The 16,940-nt window shown below is 43.5% G+C and overlaps 1 protein-coding gene across 5 annotated transcripts in view; it reads left to right on the forward strand.

Annotated features, from left to right (window-relative positions):
* The window catches only part of DLG2 (discs large MAGUK scaffold protein 2), a 1,278,757-nt gene that overhangs the window by 906 nt on the left and 1,260,911 nt on the right, over positions 1-16,940 (forward strand). The window lies entirely within an intron of this gene.

Genomic DNA, 16,940 nt, shown 5'->3' on the forward strand with positions numbered 1-16,940 from the left:
CGCATATATCATAGTAGTATTATATTTATATAGTGTATATGCTACTAGTATTATATTAAATGTTAATATATATGTTTTTTAAATAAATGCTAATATATATTAATAATTAGCGTCATTTCAATGTATTACCATTTATAGTATAGTTATTGTGTCATATTTAAAAATACAATTTCATTGTATTAATTATATTATAATTTAGTATTATTATTGTTATATATTATTAGTATACATTTGTAACATTATTTCATTGTATTAGTATTTTTATTATAATTTACTATTTAGCATTATTATTTTTTACACTCATTTTTAATGTATTTTTTTTTGTGTTATTTGCTTCGTTTTTCATTATTATTTGTATTATATTGACGTTTGAAATTATGTCTTTGTATTGTTATTTCTATTATAATCTATGATCAGTACTAGTATTATGTTTACTTTTTTTATTATATTTTTTTAAAATTATGCAATAACGAATTTAGACTGGCTGAGTTCCCACAATGAGCTTTTGGTGCGTTTTGACGCGCAGATTTTTGCTTCATCAAAAACACAATAATGTTAAAAAAGGCACTGAAAAAGAGACAGAAGAAAAGCAAGTGACCTAATTTAAATAATTGGTGCCGAAATTCTGCAACCTCAAAAAGCTCATCATGGGAATGTAAAAAAAAAAAATATTACTGAGGACACCTAAAAGAAACAGGAAGCATCTTCTGGGCGATGGGGTGTTTGACTTTTGTGTTTCTGCCACTAGGGGAACGTTCACTGAACCCTTCTGAGTCAGTAGGACAGCCAGTGTTGTGTTTGGCTCCAGTGATTTTTTTTTTTTTTTTTTAACAAGGTTTTTTAATCTTTTGCCTATCTGATGGCTAATACACACGAACAGCGTGCGGCTATGAAGCTTTGGGGGGAAAAAGCATCAGGAACAGCTGTAACAAAGGGGATTTTTGCTGCGACTCATTACATTTGTTTCGTGGAATATGTAAAATATTTATTCCAATTTCTTGTTGAGTGTTTTTAGGTTTATTAAATGTAATTAAATAAGAAATGTACTTTTTTTTTTTCCCTAAGTAAAGGTCCATTTTCATCCCCTCCTTCACTGTCATTGTCATTTATTCTGAGTGTGAATTTACATATACTGTATGTATACATACATATTGGAGCTGTGCCATAAAATGTATGTGTATTATTATTATTTATTTATATAGCACCATTAATTCCATGGTGCTGTACATGAGAAAGGGGTTACATACAGGGATCGTGTATCAGCCAAATTCCCATCTTTATAAGTTTGATGGTACTGTAATCATTGGGCTTGTCTGCCACTCAGTGACGTCCACCCCTCAAAAAAACTATATATATATATATATATATATATATATATATATATATATATACCACTTAAAATTGAAATTGCAACTTTGAGAGAGAAAAGTCTTGGAATGATGGAAATCACGGGATGGAAAGAAAAGTTACTGATCTGCAACTATTGGCAAAGTGGAAAAATAATTCAAATGTATTAAGTTTGGAGTATCAGCGCCTAAAAATCCTTGCATTTACGTTCCTTGGCATTGAGGTTGAGGATTTTCTGCCACCCTGAATGCACATGGGCAAACCATCAGGATTGGCTGCTGGCTCCTCCCTGTGCAATGGCCAACCAATAATGTCCCAGATGTGCTGGCTGGGAGACAAGTCTGGAGACGCTGCAGGCCATCGTAGCATATTTAGGTCTTGCAGGCTGCTCACAGTAGCACACGTAGTGTTGTGCTGAAAAATGGCTCCTAGGACATTTTGCAGAAATGGCCGTACCACTGGTTCCACCACCAGATCAATTTAAAGCTGAACTGTTAATATATCTGGGAATAAGGCTAAAGGGGTCTGGCTATCGAACATTATACCACCCCACGCCATGGAGTACACCCGGTGTGACGTTCCCTCATGAAGGCCTGTTCATGACGTTACCCAAGTGGCCTCCAGATGGAGAATAGAATGGAGGTCCCGCGATGAATCCCGCTTTTTTCTTGGTCACAGTGATAGTCAGAGATTAGTGAGGAGACCACGTGATCAACGCCATAAAGAGTCCTTCATGAGGAAACGTCACATCACTCTTATTCCCTGGATTATGGGAACTTCTCACCGGTCCTACTGTAGGGATTATGGTGGGAGGTGGCATAATGTACGGTAGATGGACACCTTTAGTCTTCATCCCAGGTGCACTAACAGCTTGGTGTTACATTGATTTGGTGGTGGAACCAATGGTGCGGCCATGTATCCAAAGTCCTAGGAGCCATTTTCCATGATGACCGCATTGGGCCACGTCTTGCTCTCTTTATTGTAAGCAGCAGCTGAATGTCCTACCATGGTCTGCAGCGTCTCTGGACTTGTCTCACATCGAGCACATCATTGGTCAGTGATTTCACGGGAGCTGCCAGCAGTGATCATTAGAACATCAGTAACGTCTCCATCATGTGATTTCCATAATCCCATTGTTATATATGCTCTCCTCGTGATGTTTTATTTTGTTTTTATACTGGACACCACTGCTGAGATATTCCGTACCGCCAAGACAACAGGGCAGATTCACTAAACTGTTTTCAACAGAATTATTGCAGCAAAACTGTTTAAAATATTCCATTGTGTAACTTTCGCCATTTTCTTGCCAATCCAGGCCAACTTTTTGAAAAGTGTCTGGAGCTTCACCAGAAGGGAGCGTCGAATTCGCTGTAATTCACACCACAAAACAGACGCACATTTCTACAGTAATCTGCACTAGTCCTTGACATTTTTTGCTCTTGACAGCTGACAGCTGTGCCAAAATCACGCGTCTTAATGAATTTGGCAGTTCTTACTTCAGTGCACTCTTCATCAAGTTTGGTGTCCAAATTGCCATTTTTGATTAATTGGGGACGATGGCTTACCTCTAAACTAAGCCCAAATTACCTTCTGACCAGTGAATGAAGGGCGTCTATAGATCCGTTTATTGTAGTCCCCTGTAAGGCTCTTGAAATAAGTGTAAAAAAACCCTAAGGTCTTATTCAGACCTCCATTTTTTTTTTTTCTTCTGTAAACTGCTCCAGGTCTCTCGTATGTGACGGTGCCGTCTCCTAACAGCAATTTTAAGATCTCTCCACAGGTGATCGATGAGATTTAGATCCAGACTCATTGTTGCCACTTCAGAACTCTCCAGCACTTTTCTTTGCAACCATTTCTGGAGCCTTCTTGAAGTACGGTAAAGAAAGTCAGCCAGCTCACCTGATGAGGTTCATTTGAAGAGCATAGAAATCGTCCTGAGCAGACAAGAAAAAATGGATTGCATCCAGCTCCTGGTAAAACCAATGCGTTTATTTAGAAAAAAATCTTAAAATATTACTTCCATGGAGGAGGGGGGGTATGTCAAGGGGTCGCCAGGTAAAGCAATGCGTTTCAAACACAACTCTGGCATTCTTTGTCACAGTTCTCATGTCATAATACTGGCTGTAATTACGGTACATGCGGGTGTTTCAGCCCAGTCATATGGGGTAGGATATTTCGCAATCTGAAACGAAAAACTCAGATATATATGCAATTCCAGTGTATACAAGGAAAATGAAAACACATACTAAACAGGAAAAAAAAAAAAAATCTGATTTACAGTATAAAAACTGCTTAAGAAACTCATTCATATTATTTTTAATTTTTTTCTTATTCATTGTAGCCATCCTGAACACACGATTCATTCCATCCAAGTTGGAGTGTTCAGTAGGATTGTAAGAAATTGCAGTAACCTAAATAAATTGGATAGGGAAATTAGCGATTAGATTGGAAAAAAGGGGGTTATCCCTCCTGGTCCCTAAACAGGGCTGCCAACATTATTCAAATGGAAAATAGATGTGATCTCATCAATAAAAAAAAAAAATTAAAAATGTCAATGAGATTGTTAACCCCACACTGTCCATAATGTGAGACATCATGTGCGCACCAGGGAAGCTTTTTGGATCTATAATTTAGACCCCTGTGTCCCTTTTGGTTTAAATATTCACAGAGAAATTATATTTCACTATTAATTATTCCTCTCACTTGGACAGGATTAGTTTTTAATTGTAAATCAGATATTTTTATTCCTGTTTTGTATGTGTTTTCGTTTTTCTTGGATATGTGTCTTTTTCCTTTCCGATTGCGAGCACATATCCTTCACCACATGACTGGGCTGAAACACCTGTAATTACAGCCAGCAATTAGTGTTTGCTCGCACCCTGACGTGAGAGCTGTGATAAAGAACTCCGGAAGCGTTGTATTACCTGCTTACCCCACCGCCTCCATGGATGTAATATTTTAAGAATATTTTCTAGATGAACACATTGGGAGCTGGATACAATACTTTTTTGCTAAATATCTTCTTGAAGGATGTTTGAGGTCATTGTCCTGCTGGAAGACCGATGATCTAGGACTCACTCGCAGCTTTCTGACACTGTGCACTACTTTGCAATCCAAAGCATTCAGATTTCATGATGCTTTGGACACAATCAAGGCACCTAGTGCCAGAGGCAGCAAAACAGCCCCAAAACATCTTCAAACCTCCTCCGTATTTGACTGTAGGTACTGTGTTCTTTTCTTTTTAGGCCTCATTGTGTTTTCGGTAAACAATAGAATGATGTGCTTTACCAAAAAACTCTATCTTGGCCTCATATGTCAACAAGATGCTTTCCCAGAATGATTTTGGCTTACGTATATTTTGGCAAACTGCAGTCTAACTTTTTTATGCATCTGTGTCAGTAGTGGGGTCCTCCTGGGTCTCCTGCCATAGCGTTTAACTCAAATGTCGATGGATAGTTCACGCTGACACTGATGCACCCTGAGCCTGCAGGACAGCTTGAATTTCTTTGGAACTTGATTGAGGTTGCTGATCCACCATCTGTACTATCCTGCTTTGCAACCTTTCATCAATTTTTCTCTGCCATCAACATCAAGGGAGATTAGCTACAGGGCATGGGTTGTAAACCTCTTGATTATGTTCCGCACCATGGACAAAAGAACGTCATGATTTTTGGAGATGGACATGTAACCTTAAGATTGTTGATATAGTCCTTACATCGTTCTCCTCTCCCTTTTGTTCTCCATGCTTAGTGTGGTACACACAGACACACAATGCTAACATTTAATCAACTTTTTGATTTTCATATTGCCCACACCTGTTACTTGCCACAGGGGAGTTTGAACGGACATCACATGCGTGAAACAAAGTTGTTTACCCACACTTTTGGAAAAGTGGCAACAATTTTGTCTGGCTCATTTTGGGGGTTTTGTGTGAAATGATGTCCAATTTTGTTTGTTTTTTCTATTTTTTTGGTTTTGTTCCAATACACAGAAATGAAATAAACATGTGTAAGTACAGTAGTATTTTGGGAGAAATACTTCATTTTCTGGAACAATTTCAAGAGTGCTAACACTTTCGGCCATGACTGTATAGAGCACTGTTCACATGTTCGAATTTGTTCGTGAATCAAGTGTCGGATCAAACTCTCCAACTCAAGTCAATGGGTCTGTCGTCGCCACATAATGTGGGACATTCTGAGATGTTGTGCCTGTTCCAAATTAAATTGTAAAATTGAAACACGTGCACGGAAGAGCCACGCTGATACATTAAGCATCAAAGCAGATCTCGCTTTATTACCTCATTATATCATCTTACATAGGTTATTAGTATTCATACATTGTAACAATATAATTGGCTCATCTAATCTCTTAGTATGTGCTGGCATTAGCATACATACATCTCATTGGTAAAGGTGATTGTCTACACCCAGCTGAATAGTTTAGGCGTGTTTCTCACTTAGTTTTGTTTTCTCTCACTTTCCTATGTTTTCTCTAAGTCTGGTCTGTTAGATAAAAATATTCCTGAGACCTCATTATCTGATCATATACTCCATCTCCCAAGGAAAGAGAGAATATCCTCAATAGTCAGGATAGATATATACACTGCTCAAAAAATAAAGGGATCACTTAAACAACATAATATAACTCCCAAGTAAATCAGACTTCTGTTAAATCAAACTGTCCACTTAGGAAGCAACACTGATTGACAATCAATTTCACATGCTGCTGTACAAATGGAATAGACAACAGATGGAAATTATTGGCAATTATCAAGACACCCTCAACAAAGGAGTGGTTCTGCAGGTGGGGACCACAGACCACATCTCAGTACCAATGCTTTCTGGCTGATGTTTTGGTCACTTTTGATTGTTGGTTGTGCTTTCATACTCGTGGTAGCATGAGGCGGACTCTACAACCCACACAAGTGGCTCAGGTAGTGCAGCTCATCCAGGATGGCACATCAATGCAAGCTGTGCCAAGAAGGTTTGCTGTGTCTGTCAGCGTAGTCTCCAGAGGCTGGAGGTGCTACCAGGAGACAGGCCAGTACACCAAGAGATGTGGAGGAGGCCGTAGGAGGGCAACAACACAGCAGCAGGACCGCTACCTCTGCCTTTGTGCAAGGAGGAACGGGAGGAGCACTGTCATGAATCCCCAATGGCGAGGGATAGCACAGGATAAGCAAAGAATAATAAATATCGGACGAGCTCTAGGGTGATGGAACCTGGGCTGACCGCTGCCCTACGCCTGACAAACGCAACTAGAGATAGCCAGGGAGCGTGCCTACGTTGGTTCTAGACGCCACGCACCAGCCTAAGAGCTAACTAGTACTGCAGAGAAAACAAAGACCTCACTTGCCTCCAGAGGAATTAACCCCAAAGGTATAGTGGCCCCCCACATGTATTGACGGTGAAATGAGAGGAAGGCACACACATAGAGATGATGTATATTATTATTATTATTATTATTATTATTATTTATTGTTATAGCGCCATTTATTCCATGGCGCTTTACAAGTGAGGAGGGGTATACATAATAAAAACAAGTACAATAGTCTTGAACAATACAAGTCATAACTGGTACAGGAGGAGTGAGGACCCTGCCCGCGAGGGCTCACAATCTACAAGGGATGGGTGAGAATACAGTAGGTGTATATAGCTTTAGCAAATAGAGGCCCGCTGAAAACTAGAAAGCAGAATGACACAAAAGGGGACTGAGCGGTCAGCAAAAAACCCTAATCAAAAAAACCATCCTGAGATTACAAGAACCCATGTGCCAACTCATGGCACATGGGGAGAAGCTCAGTCCACTAGAGCAACCAGCTAACAAAGAGACATTCTAAGCAAGCTGGACAAAAACCAAACAACTGAAAATCAGCACTTAGCTTATCCTGAAAGATCTGGGAGCAGGTAGGCAGGAACCAAACAGAGCACATCTCAACACATTGATAGCCGGCAAGGGAAATGACAGAGAGGCCAGGTAAAATAGGAAACACCCAGCCTCTGATGGACAGATGGAAACCAAAGGCCGCAACCCACCAAAGTCACCCAGTACCAGCAGTAACCACCAGAGGGAGCCCGCAAACAGAATCCACAACAGTACCCCCCCCTTGAGGAGGGGTCACCGAACCCTCACGAGAACCCCCAGGGCGATCAGGGTGAGCTCTATGGAAGGCGCGGACCAAATCAGTCGCATGAACATCGGAGGCGACCACCCAGGAATTGTCCTCCTGACCATAACCCTTCCACTTAACCAAATACTGGAGTTTGCGTCTGGAAACACGAGAATCCAAGATCTTTTCAACAACATACTCCAATTCTCCCTCCACCAGCACCGGAGCAGGAGGCTCGACCGAAGGAACAACAGGCACCTCATACCTCCGCAACAACGACCGATGGAACACATTATGAATAGCGAACGATGCTGGGAGATCCAAACGGAAAGATACAGGGTTAAGAATCTCCGAGATCCTATAAGGACCGATGAACCGAGGCTTGAACTTAGGAGAAGAGACCTTCATAGGGACAAAACGAGAAGACAACCACACCAAGTCCCCAACAAGAAGTCGGGGACCCACGTGGCGACGGCGATTAGCAAACTGCTGAGTCTTCTCCTGAGACAACTTCAAATTGTCCACCACCTGGTTCCAAATCTGATGCAGCCTGTCCACCACCACGTCCACTCCAGGACAATCCGAAGACTCCACCTGACCAGAGGAAAAACGAGGATGAAACCCCGAATTACAAAAAAAAGGAGAGACCAACGTGGCAGAACTAGCCCGATTATTAAGAGCAAATTCGGCCAGTGGCAAAAAAGCAACCCAGTCATCTTGATCAGCAGAAACAAAACACCTCAAATAAGTTTCCAAGGTCTGATTAGTTCGCTCCGTCTGGCCATTCGTCTGAGGATGGAATGCAGACGAGAAAGACAAATCAATGCCCATCTTGGCACAAAACGTCCGCCAAAATCTAGACACAAACTGGGATCCCCTGTCAGAAACGATATTTTCCGGAATCCCATGCAAACGAACCACGTTCTGAAAAAACAAAGGAACCAACTCAGAGGAGGAGGGCAACTTAGGCAAGGGCACCAAATGAACCATCTTAGAAAAGCGGTCACACACCACCCAGATAACGGACATCTGTGAAACCGGGAGATCAGAAATAAAATCCATGGAAATGTGCGTCCAAGGCCTCTTCGGGATGGGCAAGGATAACAACAACCCACTAGCCCGTGAACAGCAAGGCTTAGCTCGAGCACACACTTCACAAGACTGCACAAAGGTACGCACATCCCTAGACAAGGAAGGCCACCAAAAAGACCTGGCCACCAAGCCTCTTGTACCAAATATTCCAGGATGACCAGCCAACACAGAAGAATGGACCTCGGAGATGACTCTAACTGGTCCAATCATCCGGAACAAACAGTCTTTCTGGTGGACATCGATCCGGTTTATCCACCTGAAACTCCTGCAATGCGCGTCGCAAGTCTGGGGATACGGCGGACAATATTACCCCATCCCTAAGGATACCAGCAGGCCCAGTGTCTCCAGGAGAGTCAGGCACAAAACTCCTGGAAAGAGCATCTGCCTTCACATTCTTTGAACCTGGCAGGTATGAAACCACGAAATTGAAACGAGAAAAAAAATAACGACCAACGAGCCTGTCTAGGATTCAAACGCCTGGCAGACTCAAGGTAAATGAGATTCTTGTGATCAGTCAAGACCACCACGCGATGTTTAGCACCCTCAAGCCAATGACGCCACTCCTCAAATGCCCACTTCATGGCCAAAAGCTCCCGATTACCCACATCATAATTGCGCTCGACGGGCGAGAATTTTCTAGAGAAGAAAGCACATGGCTTCATCACCGAGCCATTAGAACTTCTCTGTGACAAAACCGCCCCCGCTCCAATCTCGGAAGCATCAACCTCCACCTGAAAAGGAAATGAAACATCTGGTTGACACAACACAGGAGCAGAAGAAAACCGGCGCTTAAGTTCCCGAAAGGCCTCCACGGCCGCAGGAGACCAATCAGCAACATCAGCACCCTTTTTAGTCAAATCAGTCAAAGGTTTAACAATACTGGAAAAATTAGCAATGAACCGACGATAAAAATTAGCAAACCCCAAGAACTTCTGAAGGCTCTTAACAGATGTAGGTTGTGTCCAGTCACAAATAGCCTGAACCTTAACGGGATCCATCTCAATAGTAGAAGGAGAAAAAATGTACCCCAAAAAAGAAATCTTCTGGACTCCGAAGAGACACTTTGAGCCCTTCACAAACAGAGAATTGGCCCGCAAAACCTGAAACACCTTCCTGACCTGTAGAACATGAGACTCCCAGTCATCAGAAAACACCAAAATATCATCCAAATACACAATCATAAACTTATCCAGATATTCACGGAAAATATTGTGCATAAAGGACTGAAAGACTGACGGAGCATTGGAGAGTCCAAAAGGCATTACCAAATACTCAAAATGGCCCTCAGGCGTATTAAATGCGGTTTTCCACTCATCACCCTGTTTTATCCGCACCAGATTATACGCACCACGAAGATCTATCTTAGTGAACCACCTAGCCCCCTTAATGCGAGCAAACAAATCAGTCAATAATGGCAATGGATACTGATATTTGACTGTAATCTTATTCAGAAGGCGATAACCTATACAAGGCCTCAGGGAACCATCTTTTTTTGCCACGAAAAAAAAACCTGCTCCCAGAGGGGACGAAGATGGACGAATATGTCCCTTTTCCAAGGACTCCTTAATATAATTCCGCATAGCAGTATGCTCTGGCAGTGACAGATTAAATAAACGACCCTTAGGGAACTTACTGCCAGGAATCAATTCTATAGCACAGTCACACTCTCTATGAGGAGGGAGCGAATTAAGCTTAGGCTCCTCAAAAACATCTCTATAATCCGACAAAAACGCAGGGATCTCCGAAGGAGTGGATGAAGCGATAGAAATCGGAGGTGCATCATCATGAACCCCCTGACATCCCCAACTTAGCACAGACATTGTTTTCCAGTCCAGGACAGGATTATGAGTTTGTAACCATGGCAGACCAAGCACTAGTACATCATGTAAATTATACAGTACAAGGAAGCGAATCACCTCCTGATGAACGGGAGTCATGCGCATGGTCACTTGTGTCCAATACTGCGGTTTATTCATAGCCAATGGTGTAGAATCAATTCCCTTCAGAGGAATAGGAACTTCCAGAGGCTCTAGACTAAAACCGCAGCGTTTAGCAAATGACCAATCCATAAGACTCAGGGCAGCGCCTGAATCCACATAGGCATCGACGGAAATGGAAGACAGTGAAAAAATCAGAGTCACAGACAAAATGAACTTAGACTGCAGAGTATCAATGGCAAAAGATTTATCAACCCTTTTTGTGCGTTTAGAGCATGCTGATATAACATGAGCTGAATCACCACAATAAAAACACAAACCATTTTTCCGCCTATAATTTTGCCGTTCACTTCTGGACTGAATTCTATCACATTGCATAGTCTCAGGTGCCTGTTCAGAAGACACCGCCAACTGGTGCACGGGTTTGCGCTCCCGTAAACGCCGATCAATCTGAATGGCCATAGCCATAGACTCATTCAGACCTGTAGGCGCAGGGAACCCCACCATAATATCCTTAATGACCTCAGAAAGACCATTTCTGAAGTTTGCAGCCAGGGCGCACTCATTCCACTGAGTAAGCACCGACCATTTCCGAAATTTCTGACAATATATTTCCGCTTCATCATGCCCCTGAGAGAGGGCTAATAAAGCCTTTTCAGCCTGAATCTCTAGGTTAGGTTCCTCATAGAGCAATCCCAATGCCAGAAAAAACGCATCCACACTGAGCAACGCAGGATCCCCTGGTGCCAATGCAAATGCCCAATTCTGAGGGTCGCCCCGTAGGAATGATATAACAATCTTGACCTGTTGAGCAGGGTCTCCAGAGGAGCGAGATTTCAAAGAGAGAAACAATTTACAATTGTTCCTGAAATTCAGGAAGGTAGATCTATCTCCAGAAAAAAACTCTGGAATAGGAATTCTAGGTTGAGACATGGGAGTGTGAACAACGAAATCCTGTATGTTTTGAACCTTTGCCGCGAGATTACTCAGGCTGGAAGCCAAACTCTGGACATCCATGATAAACAGCTAAGATCAGAGCCATTCAAGGGTTAAGAGGAGGTAAGAAGCAGCTAGACAGCAATTAAGGGCTAGGCAGCAAAACTCTGAAGGAAAAAAAAAAAAAAAATTTCCCTTGAACACTTCTTTTTCTCCTGCTTCAGCCCAAACAATTAACACTTTGTGGGCCGGCTATACTGTCATGAATCCCCAATGGCGAGGGATAGCACAGGATAAGCAAAGAATAATTAATATCGGACGAGCTCTAGGGTGATGGAACCTGGGCTGACCGCTGCCCTACGCCTGACAAACGCAACTAGAGATAGCCAGGGAGCGTGCCTACGTTGGTTCTAGACGCCACGCACCAGCCTAAGAGCTAACTAGTACTGCAGAGAGAACAAAGACCTCACTTGCCTCCAGAGGAATTAACCCCAAAGGTATAGTGGCCCCCCACATGTATTGACGGTGAAATGAGAGGAAGGCACACACATAGAGATGATGTATATAGCTTTAGCAAATAGAGGCCCGCTGAAAACTAGAAAGCAGAATGACACAAAAGGGGACTGAGCGGTCAGCAAAAAACCCTAATCAAAAAAACCATCCTGAGATTACAAGAACCCATGTGCCAACTCATGGCACATGGGGAGAACCTCAGTCCACTAGAGCTACCAGCTAGCATAGAGACATAATAAGCAAGCTGGACAAAAACCAAACAACTGAAAATCAGCACTTAGCTTATCCTGAAAGATCTGGGAGCAGGTAGGCAGGAACCAAACAGAGCACATCTGAACACATTGATAGCCGGCAAGGGAAATGACAGCGAGGCCAGGTAAAATAGGAAACACCCAGCCTCTGATGGACAGATGGAAACCAAAGGCCGCAACCCACCAAAGTCACCCAGTACCAGCAGTAACCACCAGAGGGAGCCCGCAAACAGAATCCACAACAGAGCACTGCCAGAGCCCTGCAAAATGACCTCCAGCAGGCCACAAATGTGCATGTGTCGGCACAAATGGTTCGAAGCCGACTCCATGAGGATGGTCTGAGTGCCCGACTGTTGTGAATTTACTTTTTGCTCCCTCTAGTGGTTACTAGTTTTTTGACTCTGGTTTTTCTGTCATTCCTTTTATCCGCACCTGGGTCGTTAGTTAAGGGTGTTGCTATTTAAGCTCCCTGGACCTTCAGTTCAATGCCTGGCAACGTAGTTATCAGAGCTAGTCTGCTGTGCTCTTGTCTACTGATCCTGGTTCCAGTTATATCAGCTAAGTCCGCTTTTTGCTATTTTGTTTTGGTTTTGTATTTTTGTCCAGCTTGTTCCAAATATATATCCTGACCTTTGCTGGAAGCTCTAGGGGGCTGGTGTTCTCCCCCCGGACCGTTAGACGGTTCGGGGGTTCTTGAATTTCCAGTGTGGATTTTGATAGGGTTTTTGTTGACCATATAAGTTACCTTTCTTTATTCTGCTATCAGTAAGCGGGCCTCTCTGTGCTAAACCTGGTTCATTTCTGTGTTTGTCATTTCCTCTTACCTCACCGTTATTATTTGTGGGGGGCTTCTATCCAGCTTTGGGGTCCCCTTCTCTGGAGGCAAGAAAGGTCTTTTGTTTTCCTCTACTAGGGGTAGCTAGATTCTCCGGCTGGAGCGTGTCATCTAGAATCAACGTAGGAATGATCCCCGGCTACTTCTAGTGTTGGCGTTAGGAGTAGATATATGGTCAACCCAGCTACCACTGCCCTATGAGCTGGATTTTTGTATTCTGCAGACTTCCACGTTCCTCTGAGACCCTCGCCATTGGGGTCGGAACAGTTTGCCAGGCCAGTATTAAATGTTTAATGCATTGCAGAAGAGGGATTATAAGAAAGAAGATTCTGAGTTTTTTTTTTTTTTCTTCTTCCCCTTTACCTCAGAGTGGCTATGCTTGCTGCAGACATGAATGTCCAGACCTTGATTACAAGTGTGGACCAGCTGGCTACTCGTGTGCAGGGCATACAAGACTATGTTATCAGTAATCCTAGGTCAGAACCTAAAATACCGATTCCTGAACTGTTTTCCGGAGACAGGTTTAAGTTTAGGAATTTTGTGAATAATTGTAAATTGTTTTTGTCCCTGAGACCCTGTTCATCTGGAGACTCTGCTCAGCAAGTAAAAATTTTTATTTCGTTCTTACGGGGCGACCCTCAGGATTGGGCTTTTTCGCTGGCGCCAGGAGATCCGGCATTGGCTGATATTAATGCGTTTTTTCTGGCGCTCGGTTTACTTTATGAGGAACCCAATCTTGAGATTCAGGCAGAAAAGGCCTTGCTGGCTATGTCTCAGGGGCAGGACGAGGCTGAAGTGTACTGCCAAAAATTTCGGAAATGGTCCGTGCTGACACATTGGAACGAGTGTGCACTGGCCGCTAATTTTAGAAATGGCCTTTCTGAAGCCATTAAGAATGTTATGGTGGGTTTTCCCATTCCCACAGGTCTGAATGATACTATGGCACTGGCTATTCAAATTGACCGGCGATTGCGGGAGCGCAAAACCGCAAATTCCCTCATGGTGTTGTCTGAACAGACACCTAATTCGGTGCAATGTGATAGAAAAATCGCAAATTCCCTCATGGTGTTGTCTGAACAGACACCTGATTTAATGCAATGTGATAGAATCCTGACTAGAAATGAGCGGAAAATTCATAGACGCCGGAATGGCTTGTGCTACTACTGTGGTGATTCTACACATATTATCTCAGCATGCTCTAAACGTATAGCTAAGGTTGTTAGTCCTGTCACCGTTGGTAATTTGCAACCTAAATTTATTCTGTCTGTAACTTTGATTTGCTCACTGTCGTCTTTTCCTGTCATGGCGTTTGTAGATTCAGGTGCTGCCCTGAGTCTTATGGATCTGTCATTTGCTAAGCACTGTGGTTTTACTCTTGAACCATTAGAAAATCCTATTCCTCTTAGGGGTATTGATGCTACGCCATTGGCAGCAAATAAACCGCAGTATTGGACACAGGTTACCATGTGCATGACTCCTGAACACCGCGAGGTGATACGTTTCCTGGTTTTACATAAAATGCATGATTTGGTTGTTTTAGGGCTGCCATGGTTACAGACCCATAATCCAGTCCTGGACTGGAAGGCTATGTCAGTCTCAAGTTGGGGCTGTCGTGGTATTCATGGGGATTCCCTGCCTGTGTCTATTGCTTCTTCTACGCCTTCGGAAGTTCCGGAGTATTTGTCTGATTATGTCTTCAGTGAGTCTGAGTCCAGTGCACTGCCTCCTCATAGGGACTGTGACTGTGCTATAGATTTGATCCCAGGCAGTAAATTTCCTAAGGGAAGACTGTTTAATCTGTCGGTACCTGAACATACCGCTATGCGTTCATATATCAAGGAGTCTCTAGAGAAAGGACATATTCGTCCGTCTTCTTCCCCTCTTGGTGCGGGATTCTTTTTTGTGGCAAAAAAGGACGGATCTTTGAGACCTTGTATTGATTATCGGCTTTTAAATAAGATCACTGTCAAATTTCAGTATCCTTTACCGCTGTTGTCTGACTTGTTTGCCCGGATTAAAGGTGCCAAGTGGTTCACCAAGATAGATCTTCGTGGTGCGTACAACCTTGTGCGCATTAAGCAAGGTGATGAATGGAAAACCGCATTCAATACGCCCGAAGGTCATTTTGAGTACTTGGTGATGCCTTTTGGGCTCTCCAATGCGCCTTCAGTTTTTCAGTCCTTTATGCATGACATTTTCCGGAAGTATCTGGATAAATTTTTGATTGTTTATCTGGATGATATTTTGGTTTTTTCTGATAATTGGGATTCGCATGTGGAGCAGGTCAGGTTGGTCTTTAAAATTTTGCGTGAAAATTCTTTGTTTGTCAAGGGCTCAAAGTGTCTCTTTGGTGTACAGAAGGTTCCCTTTTTGGGGTTCATTTTTTCCCCTTCTGCTGTGGAGATGGACCCAGTCAAGGTCCGAGCTATTCTTGATTGGACTCAGCCCTCGTCAGTTAAGAGTCTACAGAAGTTCTTGGGTTTCGCTAACTTCTACCGTCGTTTTATCGCTAATTTTTCTAGCATTGTGAAACCTTTGACGGATATGACCAAGAAGGGCTCCGATGTAGCTAACTGGGCTCCTGCTGCCGTGGAGGCTTTCCAGGAGTTGAAACGCCGGTTTACTTCGGCGCCTGTTTTGTGCCAGCCCGATGTCTCACTTCCCTTTCAGGTTGAGGTGGATGCTTCAGAGATTGGAGCAGGGGCCGTTTTGTCGCAGAGAGGCCCTGGTTGCTCTGTTATGAAACCTTGTGCCTTTTTCTCTAGGAAGTTTTCGCCTGCCGAGCGAAATTATGATGTGGGCAATCGGGAGTTGTTGGCCATGAAATGGGCATTTGAGGAGTGGCGTCATTGGCTCGAGGGTGCTAAGCATCGTGTGGTGGTCTTGACTGATCACAAAAATCTGATGTATCTCGAGTCTGCTAAACGCCTTAATCCGAGACAGGCCCGCTGGTCATTGTTTTTCTCCCGCTTTGATTTTGTTGTCTCGTATTTACCAGGTTCAAAGAATGTGAAGGCCGATGCTCTTTCTAGGAGCTTTGTGCCTGATGCTCCTGGAGTCGCTGATCCTGTTGGTATTCTTAAAGATGGAGTTATCTTGTCAGCTATTTCTCCGGATCTGCGATGTGTGTTGCAGAGATTTCAGGCTGATAGGCCTGAGTCTTGTCCACCTGACAGACTGTTTGTCCCGGATAAGTGGACCAGCAGAGTCATTTCCGAGGTTCATTCCTCGGTGTTGGCAGGTCACCCGGGAATTTTTGGCACCAGAGATCTGGTGGCCAGGTCCTTTTGGTGGCCTTCCTTGTCAAGGGATGTGCGGTCATTTGTGCAGTCCTGTGGGACTTGTGCTCGAGCTAAGCCTTGCTGTTCTCGTGCCAGCGGTTTGCTCTTGCCCTTGCCTGTCCCGAAGAGACCTTGGACACATATCTCCATGGATTTCATTTCTGATCTTCCGCTATCCCAGGGCATGTCCGTTATCTGGGTGATATGTGATCGCTTCTCAAAGATGGTCCATTTGGTTCCTTTGCCTAAGCTGCCTTCCTCTTCCGATCTGGTTCCTGTGTTTTTCCAGAACGTGGTTCGTTTGCACGGCATCCCTGAGAATATTGTGTCAGACAGAGGATCCCAGTTCGTTTCCAGATTCTGGCGATCCTTTTGTAGTAGGATGGGCATTGATTTGTCGTTTTCGTCTGCTTTCCATCCTCAGACTAATGGACAGACGGAGCGAACCAATCAGACTTTGGAGGCTTATTTGAGGTGTTTTGTCTCTGCTGATCAGGACGATTGGGTGACATTCTTGCCGTTGGCTGAGTTTGCCCTTAATAATCGGGCTAGTTCCGCCACCTTGGTTTCGCCTTTTTTCTGCAACTCTGGTTTCCATCCTCGCTTTTCTTCGGGTCATGTGGAGCCTTCTGACTGTCC

This window comes from Ranitomeya variabilis, chromosome 3 (assembly GCF_051348905.1).
Source record: "Ranitomeya variabilis isolate aRanVar5 chromosome 3, aRanVar5.hap1, whole genome shotgun sequence".
NCBI lineage: Eukaryota > Metazoa > Chordata > Amphibia > Anura > Dendrobatidae > Ranitomeya > Ranitomeya variabilis.